Genomic DNA, 11,068 nt, shown 5'->3' with positions numbered 1-11,068 from the left:
TAGGTTGTCTGTTGACAGTCTGTTGATGTCTTGTGATTTCATGACCGATAATACCCGAGGGCGAACCTGGAAGGGTCTTGTTTTTGTTCTGGTCGCACCGCATATTTTTTGTCTAATTTTCAAGACCAAAAAGTAAAAAAAGTAAAGGTAACCCAAAACAAGGGAAGCTATAATGGAAAGTGGAATTTAGACCTAAGGGGAAAAAGTTGTAGTCACAACTTAGTCACAACAACAAGATAGAAAAGCAAGCTTATCAGCTCGCCGAAGGGATAGTCGTAAGCCAGTTGAAAGCTGTCTTAAATGAAAAATTTAGGGCCTATTGTTAAGTCGGACTTATTCACAATTCACACTTTTCTTCACAGACTTTTCGGTCTTAAAACGGGATTTTTCTGTCACAGTTCAATATCATTGCAAGTTATTTACGTTTAGTTTGCTCAACTCATATGTTCCCATTTTTACAAATAAAGTTCAATAATTTAATTTAAAAATAACCATCTTTTAGTTTAAAAACTGCAAAACTTAAATACAAATCTTGTTATTGCGTCATGGTTGGGTCATCAAAGATTGCGCCATCACGGCGATGCTATGGACATCTGGTGGGGATTTATTTGGGCGGTATATATTCGTAATATTATTTTACTCATGTTTAACCATACATTACGAATATATTTCAATAAAAAACATTCGACGAAAAGGATTAATTTTAAACTTAACACGTTTAGTAAATGACAAGCTTACACATGTAGTGGAAACTGGAATTTAAACCTAAGGTGAAAAAGTTGTAGTCGCCACCGCCAGATGTCACTAGTCGTTAAACAATTATTTTAGCAGTTTTTCATTAATTACGGGAGAACTAATTAAGTAAATGAAATTATTTTTGTTCTGGTCGCGCCGCATATTTTTTGTGTAAGACCAAAAAGTCTGAAATCTGTCGTAAAACGCCCGAGCTATGGAGCGGGACATACACACATACAGACAAAGTGACATGGCTTTTTTTTCTGCGTATGCGATTATTAGCTTCGCCCTTCGGGCTCGCAATCAAATGAAATTGATTGTTGTGCGACAGTGTCGAGTTTTTGTGTAAGACAGATGACGCAATCTTTGATGTCCCAACCATGACACAACAACCAGCATCACCACCAGATGTCTAAAGCATCGCCGTGATGACGCAATCTTCAAGTTAGGTATTGACTGGGCAGATTTCCCACGATAAAATCTGTTATGGGCAGATGATTAAGCTACAGAAAACCGAATAGCAAAAGAGTCCGACTTTACGCTAGGCCAAAGTTCCCCGAATTCGACCGGGGCTCAGTCTCTCGTATATCGATATTTATCCTCTATCGTAAGCGCCTCTTGCGGTTAGACCAAGCAAACCTTCAGCAAAACTATTCCTTATTTCCCAACACACCCGCTGCGGCGCTTCTTTTAAGAGCTGGGAAGTGGGATATTGGAAACACTTTCAGTAAAAAAAAGGAATAGAGTTGGCTAACGTCTGAAGTTGCCATTTCGATGAAATTGAGAAAAATCGATTTGACACGAACCAGTAACAGTTCTTGCATGGCGGCTTATGGAGTTTCGCCCGTTTTAGTTTTAGTTTTTAATTTCCCATTTCAGTCGTCTTCAGTTGCTATTCTTAATTAGATAACTTCATTTCTTAGCTATCAGGTAATCTTTTAAGATTTATTTCCCCTCGATAGTCATTGTAGTTTATTTATTATTGATTTTTATAATTAATTTAAGTAAAAGGCATTATGTTTTCAAAGACTATATCCTGCCCCGAGGAAAGAGAACCCCGCGCCACCCCTTTGTCCCCTCTTAGTTTCTTCCTTCGTCTCTTCTTTCCATTCTTCCCTTGGGGCAGGAAATGGCGATATTTTTTTGTTAACACGGTAGGGACGTTTACAATGATAGGGACCCAGACCCTATCTTAGTGGCTACACCTTTATCTTTTTTTTTCAAAACCAATTTTTCTATTTACTCCTTATTTTATTTTGTAAATAAAGAAAAAAAAATAACGATGTTTTTCATTTGCATCGTTACGTTATTCGTTAGTTAACAGGACCAAAAAAGCTCCGTTAACGGAGGTTTTCGTTAATCGTGAAAGTTAACGGCCCAACACTACCAATAGGTGAAATTTTGAAAATATTTTTAAAAATAAAAAATGGTTTATTTTTATTTAAGTTTTTCATTAATTTTTTAATTAGAAGTCTATGTGAAGAATTATCGACAAAATTATAATACCACCAAATATTTATTTCAAATATATATAGTGGTTTGATTTTTTAGCCTAGCACAGCGTGAGCTGTTATAGCTAACAGTTAAAATTATAAGGTAAAAGTTTCGTACGGGCAGTGGATTAAGCTCCTGTGCCAGATGTATTTTTGCCTATCCTATTGGGCCAGTCTCCATGCAAAAACGATAGAAAACTGAACTGCATTGCATTGTTTGTGTCGGATCACCACATCACCCATCACGATGAGCGTCTTATCAGGGCTGTTTTGGTTTTGGTCCGACACGGAGCCGATGCCAATATTCGTGACGACAAGAACATCACGGCTCTTCACGACGTCTGCCTCTTTTACCAACGCCCTGATTTGGGTGACGTAATCGATCAATTGCTGAGTGCCAAAGCTACTTGCATCAATTACGGAGCTATGCACAAAAGGACAGCACTTCATTTGATTGCTCTTCATTATCACGAAGGCAATCTACCCGAATTGATCGGGTAGATCCATGATATGACGTTAGTTATTCCTTATATTTGACATAGTTATTCCATGATTGGACGACACGGAAATAAATTTTTCATAAATCTTGTCTGTATTTATAGTCACAGTTTATATATTTTTCCTCCTCGCAGATGCTGATCCAAATCAGAGTGACGAAAAATACCGGACACCTCTTCATTATTTCCTGCAGTACAACGGTTCTAGTTCGCTGGATTGAAGCCGTCGAAGTGTTGATCCGTCGCGATGGAGATTTAGAGAATAACAACATCAGATTGGGTCGGACTGGTCTTTTACACGCGTGTTTGAACTTCTACCAGGTGGTGGAACTACCAAAGGTCTGCCATCGATTTACTGGTTTAACACAAGGTCAACGTCAACGTATGAGACAAATACAATCGTAGCGTATTACATTATTTGACTTACGCCTTGGCGGTCAATTTGGACGTCACTGCAAACGGCCGATGTAGTTTCAACGGAAGGCAGAACGGTGCTGACGCAAGCCGCTAGAATTGGATGCCACGACACTCTCCCAAACATATGTTTAGTGCTATGACTTGGCAACGTCGCCCCCTCCCCTCCTTCTGATCAGAGAGTAAGTTGGTCTCGTCTTGTTGGTAGAGTTAATACAAGCCTGTATCGCTCTCGAATTCGGCCTCTTTCAGACTTTATTCTATGGCGCAGTTGATTGTGTTTTCGAGCCTTTTCGTTCTCCCTGCTCTCGTCACTCCATCCCTCAGTGTTTTCGTTCAGTTTTATTTTGTTTTGAGTTGATTTCCCCGGCCCTTGGGTGCGCCCATTCATCCCGCGGTTTAGTTCTCCCACCTTTCAGCCCCCTATCGTCACACATTTCCACATCACCGTAATTCTGTTTTATAAGTGTGCTGTTTTCTTGTTTCACGCCCTCGTTTCGACCACTCATTGCCATTTCAACCTCACACGCTCTCTCCATTCAATTCATTTTTTTTGTGTGTGTTTCCTGCTCCTCGCTTCATTACTGTTCATCTGCGTGTTTCAATTTTCCATTGCCATTTCAACCTCACACGCTCTCTCCATTCAATTCATTTATTTTTTGTGTTTCCTGCTCCCCGGTTCATTAACGTTCGTCTGCGTGTTTTAAATTCCCCCATTCGTTCCGCTGTCGTGTTCATCCTACGCCGGTGCCACCCTTCGTGCAGTGTTCAGTGATTCCCTCGTGTCGCCCAGGTCTTGGGTTAATCCGTGCCCCGCCATGCCTCCCAAGCCATTCAAGCCGTACGGCGTGCCACCTCCACTAGACATCGAGGAATTCAAAGACTCCTTCGAGATCTGGCACCAGCAGTGGAATATATTCCTTGCTCTGTCAACCATCAACACTGCTCTGCCGCAAGGGGATCGACCGGAGTATATTGCCAACATCTTACTATCCTGCCTCTCCAATGCCACGCTGAAAGCCGTGCTCACTATGGGCTTGACGGCCGACGAGTTGAAAGATGCCGCCGTCATCATTGAAAAGCTGCAGGAGAGGTGCAATGCGGGTCGGAATTGCCATGTGTGTCGCCAGAAATTCTCATCCCGTGTCCAGCGTGACACTGAATCGTCCGATTCCTGGCTCAGCGATTTGCGTGATCTCGCACGGAAATGTGAGTTCGAGAAAGATTGCTGTGCCGCCTGCCAGAACACGCGTATTTTGGGCCAAGTTGTCTTTGGCGTTTTCGACGACGAGGTACGCCGTAAGCTACTGGAGCGGGGTGCCAATTTAACCCTTGATCGGGCGCTAACAACACTCCGTACAGCGGAGGCCACCCGGCTTCAGGCGTCCACCATCAAACAGGGTGGTGCAGCCCCCGTCCACCAGCTAAAGACTCCGGCGGCCAAACCACCTATGGGCAAGCCGGCCATTCAACACCGGGATCAGCAGCGCGGACGTCCAGCAGCTCGTTGGCATCCGCCTGGAACTAAGCCGTATGGGTGTTGGAATTGCGGGTCAGCCTCTCGTCACGCTAAAGAAGATTGCCCCGCCTTCGGCAAGGAATGTCTTGGTTGCCACAAAACGGGCCACTTCCAGGCCGTATGTACCCAAGGCGGCAGTTCAACCCCGAAACCTGAGATGGCTGGCAGCATCACGATCCAGTCCATCACCCCTGATGACATGGTCGAGCTTGGTGTTGTCCCGGCTTCCAGCAACGCTTCTATTGTCATCCGTGTGCTCCCTGACTCCGGGGCGTCGATTGATGCGATCCCGGCCGCGATGTTCTGGAGCCACTTCAAGCACGTTCAACTAATGGATGGCGGACCAAACGCAGTCACGGCCACCGGGGCGGCTATTTCTTCACTTGGCCACTTCCCAGCCACGTTGTCATGGTCCGGCGGATTACTTCATCCCGTGACCACAACCATCCATGTCCTCCGGGACCTTCAACAGCCGGTGCTCTCAAAGGCGTCACAAAAACAATTCGGTATGCTTCCGGCTCAATAACCGCATTCCTGCGTGCTAGCTGCTATCACGGCTCCGCCTTTGGCAGCTTCAGCCCCAATTGACGACGTGAAGTCCACGTTGGGCGTTCTTATGGCTGAATGCCCTCTGATATTCGATGGCGTGTGCAGGCCGATGCGAGGCCCTCCATGCCACTTTCAACTAAAGGAGGGCGTGGTCCCTTCTGCTATCCGCGGATCCCGTCCCATTGCTGTCCCTCTCATGCCACGGGTGAAACAGTAGCTGGACTCGCTGGAAAACCAAGGCATCATCAGCAAGGTGCCAGAGCCGACTTTATGGGTCCATCCCATTGTAATTGTCCCAAAGGACGATGGCGGAATCCGCATTTGCGGCGACTTCACTTCGCTCAATCACTGCATCGTCCGGCCCACGTTTGATTCTCCGACTCCCTTCCAGGCGGTCCGAACCATCCCGACGGGGATGAAATTCTTTATCGACGCCCTGAAGGGCTACCACCAGGTGGAGCTGGATGAGGAGTCAAGTGCCATGAAGACGTTCTCCACTCCGTTTGGCCGCTACAAGTACAACCGTCTCCCGTTTGGCGTCTCGTTGGCTGGCGATGACTACGGCAGACGTCTCGCAAACATTTTCGACGATTTCCTGAACTGTCGCCGTGTAGTCGAGGATATCCTGGTTTTCTCTCCCACTTGGGAAGAACATGTGGACCTCGTCCGTCGCCTTTTCCGCCTCGCCGCTGATCAACAGATCGCCATTAACGTTCGCAAGGTTGTCTTTGCTCAACCGTCAGTGTTGTTCGGTGGCTACGTAGTAGGCGAGAGTGGCTTCCAACCCAGCCCGGATTTACTGAGGGCCATCCGTGAATTCCCGGCTCCTACTTGTGTTTCGGAGATGCGAGCCTTCCACGGGCTCTGCCAGCAGGTTGGCGGACGACTTGGCTCCCGTTCTTCGCCCTCTGGCGCCTCTACTTCGAAAGGATTTTGTATGGGAGTGGACGGAGCAACACGAGAAGGATTTCAAAGCGGCCCGGGAGTCCCTATCTTCATCTTCAGAATTATCATTTTACAACGCGGCTTCCCCAACTTCACTTCACGTCGATGCCTCCCGCCTCCGGGGCCTCGGTTTCATCCTCCGACAACAAAAAGCCGATGGGAGCTGGAACGTCGTCCAGGCGGGATCCCGTTTCCTGTCCGATGCAGAGTGTCGGTACGCGATGATCGAGCTTGAATGCCTGGCCGCGGCTTGGGCAATGCGCAAATGCCGCCAGTTCCTCGAAGGCCTGCCTTCCTTCCGGCTCGTTACCGATCATCGCCCTTTGATTCCGATCCTCAATGATTACCACCTAGATAAGCTGGATAATCCCAGAATTTTACGGCTTCGCCTGTCCATGCAGCGGTACTCCTTCGTCGCTAGTTGGGTGCCTTGGGAAGAACAACGTGATGGCAGATGCCCTGTCACGCTCCCCCGTGGACCACCCGTCCGCTTCCGATGAGATCGCGGAGGGCCCGCAGTCGTTTTCAGCCCGCGTTAATTTATTGGATACGATGGAGGGATCCAGCAACGCCAATCCCGACATTTTGCTGTCCTCAGTGGCAGCCGCTTCCTCCGCCGATCCGGTTATGATTTCACTCCGCCAAACGATTTTAGATGGATTTCCGAACGAGAAGTGCAACCTTCCCCTGGAGCTTCGTCCGTTCTGGCAGGTGCGGAGCCAGCTGTCCGTCGACGATGCGGCGGGACTTATCCTTGTAGACCCTCGAGTAGTCATTCCGGCGTCCTTGCGACAGGAGATCATCCGGCGCCTACTCCAAATGCACCAAGGAGCAACTAAACTCCGCCAGCGCGCCCATCTCTCGGTCTACTGGCCCTCAATGGACAATGATGTCATCGTGGCCGCAAAGTTCTGCCCGTCCTGCACGGAGCGTCTGCCATCTCATCCAGCGGAGCCTCTTCTTCCTGCCCCGGCTTCCCGCCCATTTGAATTTATCTTTGTCGATCTCGGCGCATACCGCGGCCGTGATTTTTTAATTGTGGCAGATCAGTTCAGTGGCTGGCCTCAAGTCTACCCGTTCCCGGAGCACTTCATCGCGGCGGGTCATCGACGCCCTTCGTTCATTTTTCACGTGTGGAGCTGGAGCCCCAGTGAAACTATGGTCGGATGGGGGCCCGCAGTTCAAATCCGACGAGTTTCTCTCATTTCTTCGCGACTGGGACATCAGTAACGGCCGTTCGTCGCCTCACCATCCCCAGTCTAATGGCTACGCTGAGTCAGCCGTCAAATCAATGAAGAAGCTCATCGCCGGCTCTTGGTCATCGGGGTCATTCGACCCGGACAAGTTTGGCAAGGCTTTGCTTCTTTTCCGCAACGCGCCCATGTCAGGCGGAGCTTCCCCGTCACAAATTGTCTTCAACCGCCCGACGCGCAATCTTCTTCCTGCACACCGGCGTGCATTCGCTCCTGAATGGCAGAAGGCCGCGGGATTATTGGAGATGCGTGCTCGGCGTGCAAAGGATCTTCAAGTTCAGCATTTCAACCGTTCCGCACACCCCCTTCCACCCCTGGAAATTGGCGACAGCGTGGTCATCCAAGACTACGCGTCAAAACGTTGGTCCACTCCTGGGATCATCGTCGAAATTGGACCGTTTCGAGATTACCTGGTAAAAACTCCGGCCGGTCGGTTGTTCCGCCGCAATCGACGCTTTCTCCGTGTCGCCTCCCCCCAGGTTTTGCAGCCGCTCCCCCCAGCGAGCGCCCCAAATGCAGCAGTCACCGGCCAGCTTCCTGCTCCGGCCCCTCCGGCGGCGCCTTCATCCGCTCCCCGCCGTTCGCTTCTCCTGGCCGCCAAGATCGCTTCTTAAATGTTTGATTTGGTTTTGTTTTTTGTTGTTTTTTTCTCTTTCGTGTTCAGTGTCCATCACCTCTTACCTCAGCTCTTTCGCCCATCCCCATCCGATTTCAGTACTATCATGTTGGCTCCTCATGTTGGTCTAGGGGATTGTTTGCTTTTGGTGTAGGAGGTTTTCGTTTAGTGATTGTTGTTCGCTATCCATTGTCCAATCCAGTAATTCTTTGCCACTCAAGTACGGGGAAAAAGACATGCTATGACTTGGCAACGTCGCCCCCCTCCCCTCCTTCTGATCAGAGCGTCAGTTGGCCTCGTCTCGTTGGTAGAGTTAATACAAGCCTGTATTGCTCTCGAATTCAGCCTCTTTCAGACTTCATTCTATTTAGGTATAGGAAACAAAATGTTTAGGTATAGGCAAACATTTGTTAGGTTTAGTTAAACGCAACATTTTCGTTTGGAGGTATGCATAATGAATCTGGCGGGACAGAAAAAAGGTGCATTTTCTTCACCTTTCTTTTACTTCCGTCGGTAAAATCAAAGAAAATATAAGCTACCCCTCTTTTAGTCACCGCAACCTCCCATCATATATGAAGCGCTTTAATCCTTTTTTTCTTTAACCTCCCACCCACATTTCTTTTACTAGAGGGTGGAACTGCTCCCATCTCCTTCTGTATAGGCCAATATTGACCTAATTTGAATTATCGGGCGAAGATATTCCAAGTTAAAATTCACCAGGTCTAAGATTTACGATTCCGAGTTAAGGAAAATCAATTATCTCAACGCCTATGTTACGGCAATCGGATTGTATTAAATAAATAAATTTAACTATGTCCCTATAAATTATGATAGAAAAGTATTGTGAATGATCCTGCTCTGGTTTAGAAAACAATTTTACAAGTCCGAGGATAATATCTAGCTATGTTTCTGTTTTGATAGTATGACTATATGACTCAGTCGGCAGCGCAGTCATCTATGAATACGATACGAAATGTGATTGGGTTTGATTCAGTTAGACTAATGGCAATAATTATCGTAACTGAGGACTTCATTTTGAAAAAAGAAAAAAAATCGAAAAAAGAAATCGATTGATGGTTGGGGGCGGGTTTGGGAGGGATGTTCGTCATATTCCCCAAACATTTCATGTTTTAGCTCCGATAGGCTAAACGTAACTGTTTGGTTATAGCTTAAAATTTGTTTACTATTAGCAAACCCTTCTTATGAGAGAGCGGACCTCCAGAATTGGCGCCAGCTCTAGTAAAAAATCTGATGAAAAAAGAATACATCCGCCTACATCAGCCGGAAAAGTTTTGTCTAGTCGAAATAGAACGCTATTTGCTGGACATGAGTCCTTACGTCACCTTTCTCTACGAGGATCAACTGTTCAAGTAAGTAACGCCCAAATGGATGGAGTTTCTGGACTTTTGGAACCATTTGGAGCAGTTGAGTTTGAGTGATACCGTACGAGTCCAGCGATTCATTCGTGATATGACTCATCCATGTAAATTGCTTCCTTTAATGCTTGCACGCCGCAACAAGTGCGGATGGTGTGATGACATTGGCAGCGTTCACAGGTACGTGAAAGCTCTGACAGAGAATGCCGGCCAGACGGATTGCCGTTCCCGCCCACCATCCGTCATATCTTACGGTACCATCGCTGATGGCTCTAAACTATTCGCACCGGTAATAATGAACTTGGTAGTAACCGCTTATCAAATTTGATCCTCAAATTCATTTTTCTATGGGATTCTTTTCATTTCGCCATTGTCATGGCCTACTGGTACGAACATCTTTCACATACGCAGGCGATCCGTTATAATGTGCTACGCTGTTCTCGTTGATCAATTCACGTCGCAGCTGAAACTCTCTGGCATTCCCTCCAACGAAATAAGTATTATCAGTATTACCACGCGTTGCTGGATTACCATACAATAAAAATAATCTAAAACCGATTGACATTCACGCACAGTACCTAGCTATTTGAAGAAAACAAATTAAAATTTTGCCGCTAAGCTGGCAGGGATCCCAAATTTCAGAATAAATATCTTGGGACAAATGAAGAATGGACATTAATGCCATTTACCATTATGGAACATCATTGCATGGGTTATTTTTAAAAAACTGAGCCTTGTGTCTTTGGGATTTTATTACGCCAGGACATAAATCTTTTGGGACAAATGTTAAAAATGAAAACAGTGGAGTTTCTTACATTTGGGAAATATGACGTGTAAGTCATAAATAACATAGGCAGAGTGATAGAGACTATGTTGGCGCAACCCCGTAGGAATTCTCCATAAGGCTTCGTCCGAGCAGTCTTCCTTGTATGCAATAGTGACTCCTTGCGGATTTTTCCAAAAACATGTGTGAGCACGTTTTTTTCCTAAGTCAAATTCAGATTTTGTTTTTAAAAATGTGAAAAAACTCGCTTTTTTTTACAGAATCTAGGCATTCCATCTATTTCGCTTTAAAAATAAAGAAAAATACAAGGTAAAATTTTGAAAAAGGATTATGATTTGTACAGATTTGATTCTAAGACTACTCCCATGAGAATCCACCGCTGTACCCAGTAGGCTGCCAATCGCTTACTTCTAATCTAAAAATCGCTAATCATAACCCCTTTTTGGAGCAAAACAGCACTTCAGTAAGGCTACGCGTGGTGACAGCCCAGCATATAAGGGAGAGCTATTCTGTAACGTCCGAAAATCGCAAAATCACGTGATCTTGAACTTTGAGAAAATGCTGGAAAACATCTGACGAAGCCATATGGACAATATTGGAACTACCGCGGTGAATAAAATACCGCGACAACTTATTTTATAAGTACTAATTGAACAAAAGTTTTCTTTAAACAAAAGTTCTACTATTAGAAAAGTTCTACTTTAAGAAAAATTCTACTATAACAAAAGTTTTCTTTTAACTAAAGTTCTACTTTTAGAAAAGTTCTACTTTTAGAAAATTTTTACTTTTAGAAAAATTCTACTTTTAGAAAAGTACTACTTTAAAAAAAGTTCAAGTAAAATTTTACTTTAAGAAAAGTTCCGATTTTAGACAAGTTTAACTTTAAA

Source organism: Daphnia pulicaria, chromosome 1 (assembly GCF_021234035.1).
Source record: "Daphnia pulicaria isolate SC F1-1A chromosome 1, SC_F0-13Bv2, whole genome shotgun sequence".
NCBI lineage: Eukaryota > Metazoa > Arthropoda > Branchiopoda > Diplostraca > Daphniidae > Daphnia > Daphnia pulicaria.
Note: the sequence above shows the minus strand (reverse complement) of the source record.